Source organism: Rhyacophila brunnea, unplaced genomic scaffold (assembly GCF_057557595.1).
Source record: "Rhyacophila brunnea isolate RB1 unplaced genomic scaffold, BYU_Rbru_1.0 scaffold_8, whole genome shotgun sequence".
Lineage (NCBI taxonomy): Eukaryota > Metazoa > Arthropoda > Insecta > Trichoptera > Rhyacophilidae > Rhyacophila > Rhyacophila brunnea.
The window spans coordinates 35,419,834-35,433,861 of NW_028233350.1; positions in this window are offsets into that span (position 1 = coordinate 35,419,834).

Below are 14,028 nucleotides of genomic sequence, written 5' to 3' on the forward strand. Positions count from 1 at the left end.
ATGGTGACTCTTTTGCTTACTTGACGATGTGTGGAAATTATCCGTGGGTTTATCCAACTGACTGACTTTCTATTAGGTATGCTAATATACTGTGTACAGTTTTTAGCCTGATAGGACTCTCAAGGTCACTGAGATGGGTGGATCGTTGCGGTAATCATTTTATACGGATAAATCTGTTTGATCTCAACCATCTTTATTATTTTATGAGACGTTCAAATAAACCAAAACGCAACGATTGTCTTCAAATATTGAATACGCATTTTGTTTACGTGAAAAACTTTAATCTATTGAAAATAATATATTATTATCAATACGTGTTTAAATTTATCTAATATTTCTTCACACTCGAGATTTGTAGTCGGTACCATATGTACCACACCCGGTAGGGTAAGCCAGTTCACATTAATTTTGTTTTCTATGATATCAAAATTTCGACGATATCGACGTTTATGATGTACTTTTTAACCATTCAATCGATTAATAAACAAAACAACATTCATTTTGATAATTTCGCCAAAAACTATTCGGCTCACTTTTGATTGTAGATTAATTTTGTTAAAAATCACACTTTTATACATATAATATATTCTAGGACTGCACAGAGATGATAACATCTTACTTTTATAACACAGTTTACATTATTATTCACAACATTTAAATGAACAATCATATAACATTGCAAGCAACAGAAATGTAATATGTATTATTATCTATGTACATTATAAAAAAAATATCAAAATGGCTGCTACTTGCCAATTTTCTATACTATAAAATACAGAATAATAATTTTCTATCATTCTTTCATTTTCTATCAACCATGCTATGTAAAAGCGTATTGGAATAGCCATCAGGCTTATTTTTATACTGAAAAGTAAACATAATCCTGTTAGTAATAGTCTAAGCTTCTTGATTACAATACTGGTTTAGAATTTTAAAGAACTTTATGCTTAATGGTCCAACTATATAATAACGAGGGAAATATATTTAAGTATTACTGAATAATTAATGATATTTTTTGGAAGCGAACTACATTACTCTAAAACAAAGAAACAAGATTAATTTATTTTCGTAAGTTCTTAAAGCATTTTTATTTTAAATAGTACTACCTTTTTATGTTCAACTACTAAAAAATAAACCAATATTCTATTTTGTGTAAAATATTACATGAAGGTAGGTACAATGTATTGGCTTCTTCCAGAAACTTTAGACATCCCGAAAGATCCAGCGCTACCACAATACAATTATTATTTACCAGAAATATCTTCAAACTTTCTGATGCTTGTTCAGCCGCCCAGGGCTTCGAACCGATTCAAGTAAGATAATATAATATATCGGTTCGTTTCCGGTTTTCGGTTTTAGGTTTAGCTCCGAGTTATTGATTTTTAAATGTTTTTACTTGTATTATACAATTATTTTCCACTATACTTATAAAATTTTATGGTAGGTACTCTTATGCTAGTTATACAAATTAATAGTATTTATAACCAGTAGTTATGCTGCATCGCACGGCCGTAACCATAATTTTTAAAAATAATATATTATAAATTATGAAAACTATGACAATTGAACGACCACTATGGTGGAAGAGGAGGGTAAGATTATGTTAACGCGCGTGTTTGAACATGTATCCAACTGAAAAAAAACAGTTCTTTTTCCGGTTCGGTTTTGGTTTTCGTTTCGACAAAATGAATGGTTTTCCGGTTTTTCGGTTTTGGATCAGTTCCGGTTCGAAGCCCTGCAGCCACCTGTATTGGCTGCCCAGGAGATTTTTCCTCTTTTGCCATCAAGTAATACGTTCGTAACCCACCTTCTTGGTAGATTCTCGATTTTTTTTTGTATTTTTAACATTACATACAGTGACAAAAGTCAAAAAAAGTAAATATATTCTGACTGCATCGAAAATCGGAAATCTGTATTTACGAAGGCAATTGGTGGAGAAATACGTTTGTTCAGCTAAATTGCTTGGAATATTAATGTAAGTATTCCACTTTCTGGAAAGTGAGTTTACGTGTACATATCATTTATGTTGTTTTATTAATGTATACAATTGAGTGTACTGGACTTATTTGGTATGCTTCTATGATTTTTTATATTTTTTTGCGTACACTCTTCTTATTAAGATGTGTTTGAAAATTGTAAATATTGTTATTTTGATATCTTTTGTTTCATGTTGTGGTCGTCTTGAATTTGTAATTTATAGTGTTCATTATATGTAAAAAAAATGTAAAAAAGTTGTAAATGGAAGCCTGTGCCTCTCGCATTAGACTACTAGGGTCTATTATAAATATACTGAATGGAAAATCCAGTGCAGATTTGCTATTTAGCAGTATTTGCTTTAAAAATAGCTGTAGGTAGATATACTTACGGATAACATGAATTAAAATAGATTGTAATCAAATAATATTATATCTATCTATTAAATATTTTTAATATTTTTGCAACTAAAATGAAGTACAAAATTGTCCATGGAAAGACACCTACATATTGTAATATAAGACTGTATAAAGTTATTCTCTTCTAAGTAATACGTTTTACAAAAAATCCCAAGGTTAAAAGATATTTCAGTTAAAATGTAGCTAACATAAAGAATTTTTTTTCAGAAAAGGTTTGCATTATATCTAATATCTTGTATTCAAAGGAAGCTATAAATTATTAGGTATTGAATATTTTTAATAAAAAAGAGGAGATTGTATACATTTAATAATAATTCATCATCAATATCAGTGGCTGTCAAAAAAATGCTGTATCACGGTGTCCTCAAACTTTGTATTAGTATTTGATTTTCTGCGAGCGCTAAATTTCTTTAAAAATTATAGCGTTTTAATTTCCAAGCTAATATAATGCTCCCGTCTTACAATATAAAATAATCGAAGCAAGAGAATTTCACTTACGTCTTTTAAATTTAAGTAAAAAAAATGTCGTGATATCGGTTCTTTTCGATTTGAAAAAAAACGAAAAATCATATAAAACGGTGAATCAAAAAATGCAACTTTGTAAAATGCTAAATTACAAAAAAATAAATATTATACAGTCGAGACACCGTTGAAATAGAAATAAATACAAGATAAAAATAACTTTTTATATACAACGTTTTTAAATTTTCTATTCTGACTTGACTAGCTTAAACGATCAAAAAAATTTGTACTTGATAGAAATAATACTGAAATGTCATTTTGACATTCATATTGATTTCCATAGTAACGCACGTATATATTAATAATTTAGTTGCTAGGACCCCAGACCTCAGACCCCTAGCAACCAATAATAGTGGATTGGGAACGAGTGGAACTTTTCATACAAAACAGAATTAACTGAAAATGAATTAAATTCTACTTAAAGATGGCTAAAAGTATTAAAAAATGCACTGGCATCGTGTTCTGATATATTCTAAAAGTTTCAAATGTCTAGCTAGTCGGGAAGTTAGTCAAAAATCGATTGCAAGATTTGTACCGGATAAACAACCACCGGACAAATAAGAATACGACCTAATAAAAACGTTGTAAAAATGCAGCCTTTGCAGACACATTTTCACATAGAAAACGTCTAGGTACCTACTGAATAAATCAAACACATATTATTGGTTTTGAATTTTGAATTTTATGCTTAGCTGGGTGTTAAATTAATGATTAAAGGTTTTTTAAAAGTTATGTCTAAGGAAATATTTAAAGTTTGCGTGGAAATATTGATAAAATAAAAGCCGTAATCGTATGTGTTGTATACTTACAATATAGTAATTAACATTATCCTAATTAACTATTTTTTATTCAACGAATAATTTACAAGATTGAAGAATGTAACATTATTTTTATTGAACATACATAAATTTGAAAACACTTCTGAGAAAATATATAACCAATAGAATTATTTTATTTTTAAAAAAAATACGTTACCTATCAGGAATTTGACCTGCGTCTCTCGGAATTCGCGCCCACGCACATCGACCACAATACTATAAGACGTATACTATAGAATTGAGACAAATTTTAACTAATGGTTCTTACAATACTCTCTGAAGCACTTTTCAAATCGAGTTACTATTGGCAATCAGCTTTTGTATTTTAATACAAAGTAGGTATTATTTACTTTATTCATTAATCGATATTACGGATCACTCAAAGATTTTTTGTTATAACTTACTTGAACTTGTTAATAATTTAATTATGTATGTTTAATATTATTCTATTAATAAATAATTTATTTTTAATCAATCTAGAAATTCAATCGCTAGAACATTATTAATTGAAATGTGGTAAAAATTATATTATAATTAAGCAGTCTGAGGAAGTCCGCCAAAGTGGTAATAAGCATTTTTGTGTCAAATCTTTTAATTTGTTTGGTCGAAAACTTTATAAGTTACTACTACTATACACTCACAGAAGACACAATTAAAATAATAATTAATAGTGTAAAGTAAGCTTAGCTAAGATATATTTTTCTACCATGTCCGATCCTAATAGGATCATATGGGCCTCCACAGAGTGGAGGTTTGTATTAACAGATTTTATTTTTACGAGAAATGGATGTCAGCCACTTGTTCAACCTATTAGGTCCATACTCTGACTCATACACAAATTGAAAAACAATATGTGTCCTTCCAGACCCAGGATTCGAACCTGAGATCCTAGACACTATAGACCGGCGCTTAAGCCATGCGGCCATCGTGGGTGTTAAAACTTAGACACGGAAAATGATTATCCGAAAGAGTTTGCCAAAATTCTTACATCCGTGCATTTGTGTTGGTCGACTATTACGGATCATTTCACGACTACTGAATAGACTTAAGTTATAACAAAAATAAACAAAATGATTTAATTATAAATACAAAAATTTTAGAAGCTTTAGGAAATAAACCAAACACACTTTTAGTTAAGCAAAATCTGGATTTTTAAAAAATATATAACAATAGTATCTAATGTATTTACCTAATAAATTGTATGAAATAATTATGTCCGTATGACAATTCTTTTTTAAATCCATGTAAGAAGGTTTATACTTTATAAATTGAGAGTTAGCAGCGTGTTTATTATAAAATATGCCAAAATATAACCAATACCTAATAAGAATCGATATTTTTTCTCTATTTGTCATAACAAAAATAATACCAAACGGTAATAATATTATTAAGTATTGAATAAGATTTTTTTTTACAAAATGTTCACGAGGAAGCTCCTTTATTGTACCTACCATTCCGCCTCATTTCCACTTCGTCAAATAAAACGGACACGCAATCATAAAAGGAAGAATAAAATTGAAGGAGGGTAAATTGACTTCTCTGCAATCGCTTGTTAAAGTTCTGACAGAAGATCAATGTTTCGCTTAGATTACATTGCAGACTATTTTTTCTTCGACGAATAGCATGAAAGAATTTAAAGATATATTGTATTACTTGAAGACAATGATATTATTGGACGTACCATTTCAGAAAAATTGTCAGCCATTTTAGCAATGGATATTATGATCGGGCAGATATATAACAAGACATTTCTGTAACTTAGAGCCAGTGTATCTTAAGTACAAGAAGAACAGTTTCGGTAAAACGTATTTTAGTAATGTTAAGGTCAAGGTGTGTCAAGGTCAAAAATATAGAATTTGGGGTATCTTTGTCAGATAATTCTAAATAATCTATATATATTGTTAAAAATGTATATTTCATTCTGATACCTTGTTTATTTCACTTTAGAAATTAAAATATTATAATAACCACGTAAAATATAATAAAACCGTAAAAGAGTATTATTTTAGCATTACTTATTTTTTTTGAATGGGAAGGTTTTGAAACAATGTTATTTTTGTTAATTCTATTTTATCTGAGTCATTTATATTGACAGCTGTTTCGGGCTCTAAACCTATTTTCAGAACCGTCGAATATAACTGAAGTTGAATGGAATTTTTAATTTCGGTTATAGTCGACTATTCTGAAGATAGGTTTATAGCTCAAAATAGCTGTCAACGTAAATCACTCAGATAAAGTACGATTAACCAAAATAATTTGGTTTTAAATTGATTATGATGGAGTTTTACCACGTAAACGATGGTTCAATACATAATTATAATATTATGTATATTAATCAATCATGAAACACATATGTTTAATTGTACTCGTATCATAATAGTGTTAAATCTAATCGCTATGGATATTGATATATTCTACTTACGTCAGGGTAAAATATGTCACCCAGTGTGCTACGATTTACTTTTTTATATTATTTTTTGTACTTATATTACGTACCTTGTACTTATTGTTATTTAAATAATGTTATGAACGGTTTAAATTTGTAATTTATCATCTTCATTATAGTATGTAAAATAAATTTGAATTTGTATCACATGAATATTATATTCCATCAATATATAAAAGTAGTTGGCGACCCCTTAGAAATCATGTCGCGATTGCCCTGGAGGTCACGAGTCATGGGTTAGAACCCGTGTTCTAATATCATATTTTCTGAAAGTAGGGTACGTCGATTTATTTGTAAGCGTGTTAGATTTCCAGTTGTAACTTTATTAATTATGAGAAAAATTATAACATACTCGTACGTGCCCTTTCTAAGATGGACGATACATAATTTTTTTTTTTTGTAATATACGTAAAGTTCCCGTGACTTATTTTGCCTGATTAATTTGACGAAATGAATCATTCGCTTAATATGAAAAGTTTACGAATTATATTATTATAAATCATGCAGGAGCGACATTAAGACATTAAGAAATAATTTACGGCCATAACATCCTTAAAGTTTCTTAATATTGGTTTTAAGGGGTTATTAATTTAAATTATATGCCAAAATAGTGGCGTCGCGACATGGATTCCTATCTATACAAACCTCACCAGTAAAAAAGAAAAAATTAAAAATATATTGTTGTCTCCGTCATAATTTCTTTCAGAATCTACATGATTTGCTTTGATCGCTCGCGTAAACTTTACTTTTTTGTTGTAATACATTTTATTTTTGAAGTTATACTTATTTTAGTGCATTTAAGGAATCAGATCAGAGTGTATTTTTGGCGCGTGACGAAGTTGCGCGCGCCGATGCAACACATAAATTATTATTATAATTATATTCATTTCGCTTTCCAGGGTACATACGCATGCGCATAGGGTCATTTAGTTAGTCGTTCAATACAACCAAGTAAACAGCACGTGTTGTAAACATAACCAATATTGTGTCATAATAAATATATATATTTATAAACGAATTTCTGGAGAAAAACATTCTACACTGTTCATAAAACTTTATTTATATTGGAGTGTATATTTATTTTTCATTGTAAGGATTGTGTATTAATAATTGAAGCTATATTTATGTAAGTATTATTTATGAGTAAAAATAAATATCAATAAATAAATTTTGTGAATGTTGAGTTGGTAAATAATTCAAAAAATATATTAAAATTTGATTTTTTATTCATCTTGAGCACTTTTGAATCGGAATCGATTATAACCGCTGCATGGCAAAGATGAGTTTTGGTCCAATAAAATAATTAAATTACAATTATCATGTTGCATATGAGACACAGATGAATCGCGTACGTTTTTATTAACCTAATCAACTGTAATATTAAAAGACTCAGGTTATTGTTTGTTATTTTTTGTTTTGTTACGCCAAAGAAGAATAGCTTCTAACGCGCGTACATAAGTACACCCACCGATTTTCTTCACTCATCTTGCGATGTGGGTCTTTAGTTCAATCAATCAAACACTAAAAATAGTTTTTCCATAATTATTTTAAATGGAATACGAAATAATATTATTATGTACGTTAAGATATATTATATTGTCAATACACACTGTGGAAATATGTTTAAACTGATCATAGAGATGTGAATGTCAACGTCCCAGTTCTCAAATTAATATTCATTTTCTTAATATCATTTTTTACGCAGAGTTAGCCAGTATCCAATTATTGCAAACTAAATGAAATAACTGACTTCAATTATAATATTATCTATTAATATTCTTTTCAGCGAAATGTTCAATTATCGCATACTCAATAATATAGCTTATCCGCAATATATTGAATATTCATTTCAACATATTATTCAATAGTGCGTACGCAAAATAATTAAAAGTGGATCATAATTATTGATTGGATAGAATACTCTATCATAACTTCCCAGACTGAGCATATCTCACCACGTAGTACCTTGCACTGTTTACTGTCGTACATGTCTCGTCACTTTACAAGGAGACCCCCAAAGAGATAATACATTTCGGATTACTGAATATATAAATATTTATACAGATATTATGTTCGATACATCATAATTAAGTTACAATATAAATATTATATTGAATATTTTTAATATTTCGAAAGTATTTCAGCAGTAATAGTAAATATTTCAGTAGGTTGTAGGTAATTCGAAATAATTATTTAAGTTAATAATAATCATCTACGATTTTTTTCAATTTCCATCTATAAGAAAATTTTTGCAAATGGTTGAGACGGTAGCCTAATTTGTAAAATATTTATCCAGTACGCAAACATATAGGCCGAAATGTTATTCAGCTTAAGAGTTTAAAAGAATTTTTCTAACAGGTATTATATAAAACATTTCCGATTAATCTATTTTCTTTAGAGATATAATTATTTACATAGTTTTAAGACTTCCTCTGACCTTTACAAATTAAAGAAAAAAAAACTATTATTCTTAACGTAGGATACGAAATATAAATAATTCAATATAAAAAAAAATAAAACATGCTTTGCTAATGATAAATGACTTTCTAAAAAAAATGTAAAATCGCAATTTATGCTTTGACTTCCAAGAATATAATTTGTTTTAAATTTAAAAAAAAATACTTATTTAAATGTCATTATCCTCTTACATCTTAGCGAGAAAAATATCTTTAGTTCATTACGGGCAAGGTTATATATTCTTGCAAAATTACGAAGCTCTTAGACTTTTGGTGGGTAAGTAATTTTACATTACATTTTTCGGTTGTTAAAATTCTAAGAAAATTGTATCTCTAATTCAATATTTTCGTTGGATTGTTGTGAAAGTATTTTATTTTGTAGCTATTATGTTGTAATGGAACTACGGTATGATAACAAAACTAGCAAAGTCTTTTTCATTGTTGTGTGGAGATTGTTTATAAGATTCTGAAAGGCTCATATGTTCCCTGGCGTATAATGTTTCTTCTGTGTATTACTAATTCTATTAAAGAGGCGCCTTATAAAGGGTAGCAAAATGGAATAAATAAACAGATAAGGTTTTTGTAATACATTTTACAAACGTATTAAATTTTCTAACCTCTAAATAAAAATACTATACTGTGGTCCCATAAACATCAAATATTTATGATTGAATTGTTTTGTATTCAAAAGACTAACTATGTACAAGGTTTTGGAATTACTTCTTCTGATAATTATATAATTATAACACAATTCGATAAGCATTTTATGTAACAACTACTAGTTACAATAAGATGCCGTTAGCTTAATTGGAAAAGCATACTGTCACGAATCCAGCAGATACAGGTTCAAGACCCGTCGTATATATTATGGTTGGGCCTATTACAATCCCAATATAATCCTTAAGCCCGCAAAAATATGTCATACCTATCATCCTTATTATTCTTGTCATCCAGGCCCTTAACAATCACGGGTCATCGGTTTGACAGTGATTTAATGACAGTCAGTTATTAGTAGACAACGAAAGAGTAAACTTGCTATAGTGTGGTCGTAGTTTAAGCAAGAACTCAGTACAAGACTCCTTGTGAGCTCAGTATATCAGAACATCTATTCAAGCCGTATTACCGGCACAGGGTGTCTGATCATTTATACAAACATCACAATCATTCATATTAACCCAAGTGTAACAGTGAGAGTGACACTCCAAAACTATTTACCTACTAGTGCGCGAATGCATGACCCGGGACCAGTTCTAACTCGCACCAGCCCTCTCAACATCAAAGGTCAGTGCCTGGTATTCTCGTATAATTCAGCCCCCCAGATCCGGAATCCACAAGCATTCTCCAAAATCATAGTCCATAAAAGCTCAACCAACATTCATACTGTTGTATAAGTATTTTAATAAGATAAAATCGTTAATTACTAATTTTGGACTAATTATAGTAGCCTGATCAAACCGTGCTATAATAAAAGACTAAACTAGATAAAGAATAAACTAAATAAAAAGAAAATGATCGTATCTGCATTCTGTTGATACGTTAAAGTGCCCACCACCACCCGTCATATATGCACAACCGTGGATATGCACGGCCGCTTTCTATGACGCTTTAAACGTGTCTGAAAGAAGTGATTTTAAGTGCTCATTCCATCCCGAGACGGAGCCGCACGGGACTGATGCTGCAACCATGCACCGTAGTGCTGAAAGAAGAAAGTTAAGAAAGAAAATGTTTGTTTTTGGACTGGCTCTGCTGTCCGCTGACGTTAAGCGCTTTGTGTACCCGCATACTGAGTGTCACGAATTGAAATGGATGAGTCTACAGAAGAGTCGGGACTATCCCGCTCCCCATACGACGCTGCAAATTTCTCAAATGCCGCAAAGTTGGCCTCGGTTGCTACCAGATCTCCATGACCAATTGGGCCCGTGTGAGGACGGACCCTGGCAAACAGCTCCGCTCGTTCGAATTCCATAAGCGGGCAATCCCAGAGGATGTGTTCAACATCTTGGTGGTCATGCCCGCAGGTACAACCCGGCCCATCTACTATCAAGCCAAACTCGTGGAGTCTGGCGGCGAAGTTGCCATGGCCGGTGAGGAACTGGCTAATCCAGTGCGAAGGTTGGAGTCTTCTAGTTTGGTGCCTGCAGAATACGTCTGGAAAAAAACGGTAAGTGTGCCGCCCCTTGGGGGAGGCGGTCCACCTCGCCTGCCATGCCGCAAATGCGGTCTTGTACACAATGTCACTTACAGTCTTCCTGTAAGGAACGTCCTCGGATCTCTGCGGTGGTGTCAGATGGACACCGGCGAGTATTGTGCTGATCCCCCTCAAGAGGAGGGTGATCGATCCTCTGACTTGGACGTGCAGATCGAGGGGTAGCACCCCCGCGAGTACGGCAAGCGCGTCAGTAGAAGTTGTGCGGTAGGCTTTGGTAAGCGAGATCAGCGCAAGTCGCTGCCCGCTTAATAGTGCGCGTCTCACGAGAGTTAAGGAGTTTACTCGAGAATGCCAAATGCTGGAGGCGTAACCGGCAATTCCCATGAAAATTGCGCCGTATGTAACCTTAAGGGCTCTAGGCTTAAGTCCCCAATTGCTGCCCGCCATTCGGGCCATTCTCTGATAGGCCGAATTGGCCTTAGAGACGGCCGTCTTGGCGTGGTGAACGAAAGACAGCTTGTCATCAAGAATTACTCCCAGATACGTAACCCTTTCGGAGAAACGCACTGAGGTCTGGCCAAAACGAACCGTGGGCGGCCGTCGAGTTATGTTATGTTATCAATCTTTCCAATATCTTCCCGAAGACGGGAAGGAGCGTAATCGGTCTATACGCTTTCGGGTCACAAGGAGGGCGACTGCCGGCTTTGGGGATCACCGTGAGATGACCCTTTTTCCAGCAGTCGGGGAATATGCCACTACTCATGCATTCTTTGTAGAGTTGCGTGATCTCGTGTGAGGCAAGAGACCACGCCCTTCTCGCTAGCGCGTTATCTATGCAGTTAAGCCCCGGGGCTTTGCCAATCGGGAGGCTGGCAAACAGGATCCCTAGCTCGGACATGGTAGTGGCTGCGGATCGCGGAGTGTTTAAGGGGAGCAGCGCATAGACGCGAAGCTGCTGAAATCGGTCGTTGTCAATGTCGAGCGACTCGTTGTCCTGCGGGATAAGAGCATCCAACAGGACTGTGGCGGACTCTTCAGAGCTATTGGTGAACGATCCGTCGGGGCGCCGTACCGCCGACATGACTTTTCCGGGCCGTAAGCCCAGCTTCATCACGCGGAAGGGGGGGCCCCACGGATCATTGCCACCCATTTCAGTGACGAACTCTCTCCAGTGCACCTTCTTAGCCTTACTGATTGCCTTTTTGAACTTGAGTCTAGTGGTCCTGTAGGTGACCGCAAGCGGATGGTCCGCGTGCAGCGGCCCCTCCAGCGATCTTCGCGCTGCTTGTAAGGCCCTTCTGGCCCTCCTCATCGTGTCTCTCAGTCTTGTCAGTCTCGGCTTCCACCAGGGTGCGAGGTTCGGCGGTCTCGGGGTCGTCCTTCCGATAGTGCCCTCCGCTTTTTCAATAATGAGATTCGTGAGGTCCTCAGCCGCAGCGTGCATGTCCTTTGGCGGAGGGCGCGAGGCCATCCTGTCCAGACCCTCAGCAAACTCGCGGTCAAAACGTACCCAGTCGGTTCCCTTGGTCCTGAAACGCCTCGGCAGTGACTCGCTCACAAGTGGAGCGAGAGACGCGTGGCCCCTCTCGGTCCTGTAGGCGAACGTGATCAGACGGTGGTCGCTTGCTGACGCTTCCAAATGGACAGTCCAGTTCACGACGCGTCCGGCAGAACCATTGGATATCAAAGTGACATCAATGTGAGATTCCCCATTGTTGGTAGAGAATGTGGCTGGACCATTAGAGTTATTCAGCACCGTCAGGTCGTGAGTTGCCACGAGTTCCTCGAGGGGCGCCGGATTGTCCCGGCCAGACCGCGGCCCCCGGGGGGCCCACAGCCATGATTGAACGTTGACGTCCGCTCCCACTATAATCTGTTTGCCGCGGCATGCAACCAGAATTTTATCGAGCTGCTCGACGCATTTCAGGATGTTTACGCTGAATTTAAAGTAAGAAGAGACCACCACAATGGAGTTCCCCGATCGGTCGGAGACCTCCGCTACGGCAAAGAGTTCGCTCGACAAGTGGGCAAGGTGTAGCACCACTAGGGTAGGATTCGCAACGAAGATGCAGGCCATGGACCCCAGGCCGTGGTGCATTACCCGACCCCCACTGAAACCCAGGTTGGGGCCGTAGGAGTAAGGCTCCTGCACCAGGACCAAATCGATGTCCATTTCCCGAACCGTCTTGATCAGCTCCGCCGTTATAGCCTTCCCTTTGCCCGCATTTAACTGACCGAACCGAATCATTGAATCGAATAATCCGTTCGGTTCCGCTCCTGTGCCATTGCGTACTTGCGCGCTGGGCAATCAGGGTCGATCGCTGCATGTTGATGCGGCTTCTTGTGCCTGGCGCAGGCCGGGCACTTTCCGGGGGCCTTAATATTAGGGCATTCAGCCCTATCGTGTCCTTCCTCGGTGCAATGGCCGCATGTGGCGCTTCTCGCCGAACAATTCTTTGCCATGTGGCCGTATAAGTGACACCTTGTGCACTTGACGACGCCACAAAAGTCTTTGGTTGGGAAGGATTCCCATCCCATATATATGCGCCCGTCATTGATGAGCGCTTCCCTCACCTTTGCCGGGACCGATATCACCATGTGACATTTTCCGATTCTGGGGCCTGCCCTGTGGCTCAGTTTAACATGGCGGTATGCCTCCGAGGGGAGACCCGTGACCTCTTGAGTGTTGGCCTTAATGGCTTCCTTAAGGTCGTCCTCCGTCGTCTTGACCGGCACGTTGAATACAATTATCCGCGGGAGCCTTTTTCCTGCGATTTCAGCCCGGAGACCGGCCTCCTTTAGACCGGGAGCGGCGGCCAGTCGTTTGGCCTCTTCCTCGGTTCTGGGGTGAATGATTACCCCACCTCCACGTACCATTCTCAAGCCCGTTATTTGGACTTTTAGTTCCGAGGGCACGATGGCTTTCTTGACGACTTCTTTAGTGGCCGGAGACTCCATTCCTTCTTGTGTAGGAAAAAAGAACACGCCGGGCCTTGCGGCGGTTGTTGGTGGCACAATTGGCCATTCCGGAGAAGTCTGTCTGACCGGCTTGGCGCCTTTTCGAGTGACGTCGCTCCAAGAATACTTGGTTCCTTCACTGACTGCGTCACCAGTGGCAGCGGCAACCGCGTTTATGTAGGAGGCACGATCTTCCAGTATGGCTTTGCTGGATTCAAGCTTGATTGCGAGAGACCAAGTCTCCGCGACGACTGCCTCCAGTTCCATTGTTATCGCCTTAATTGTC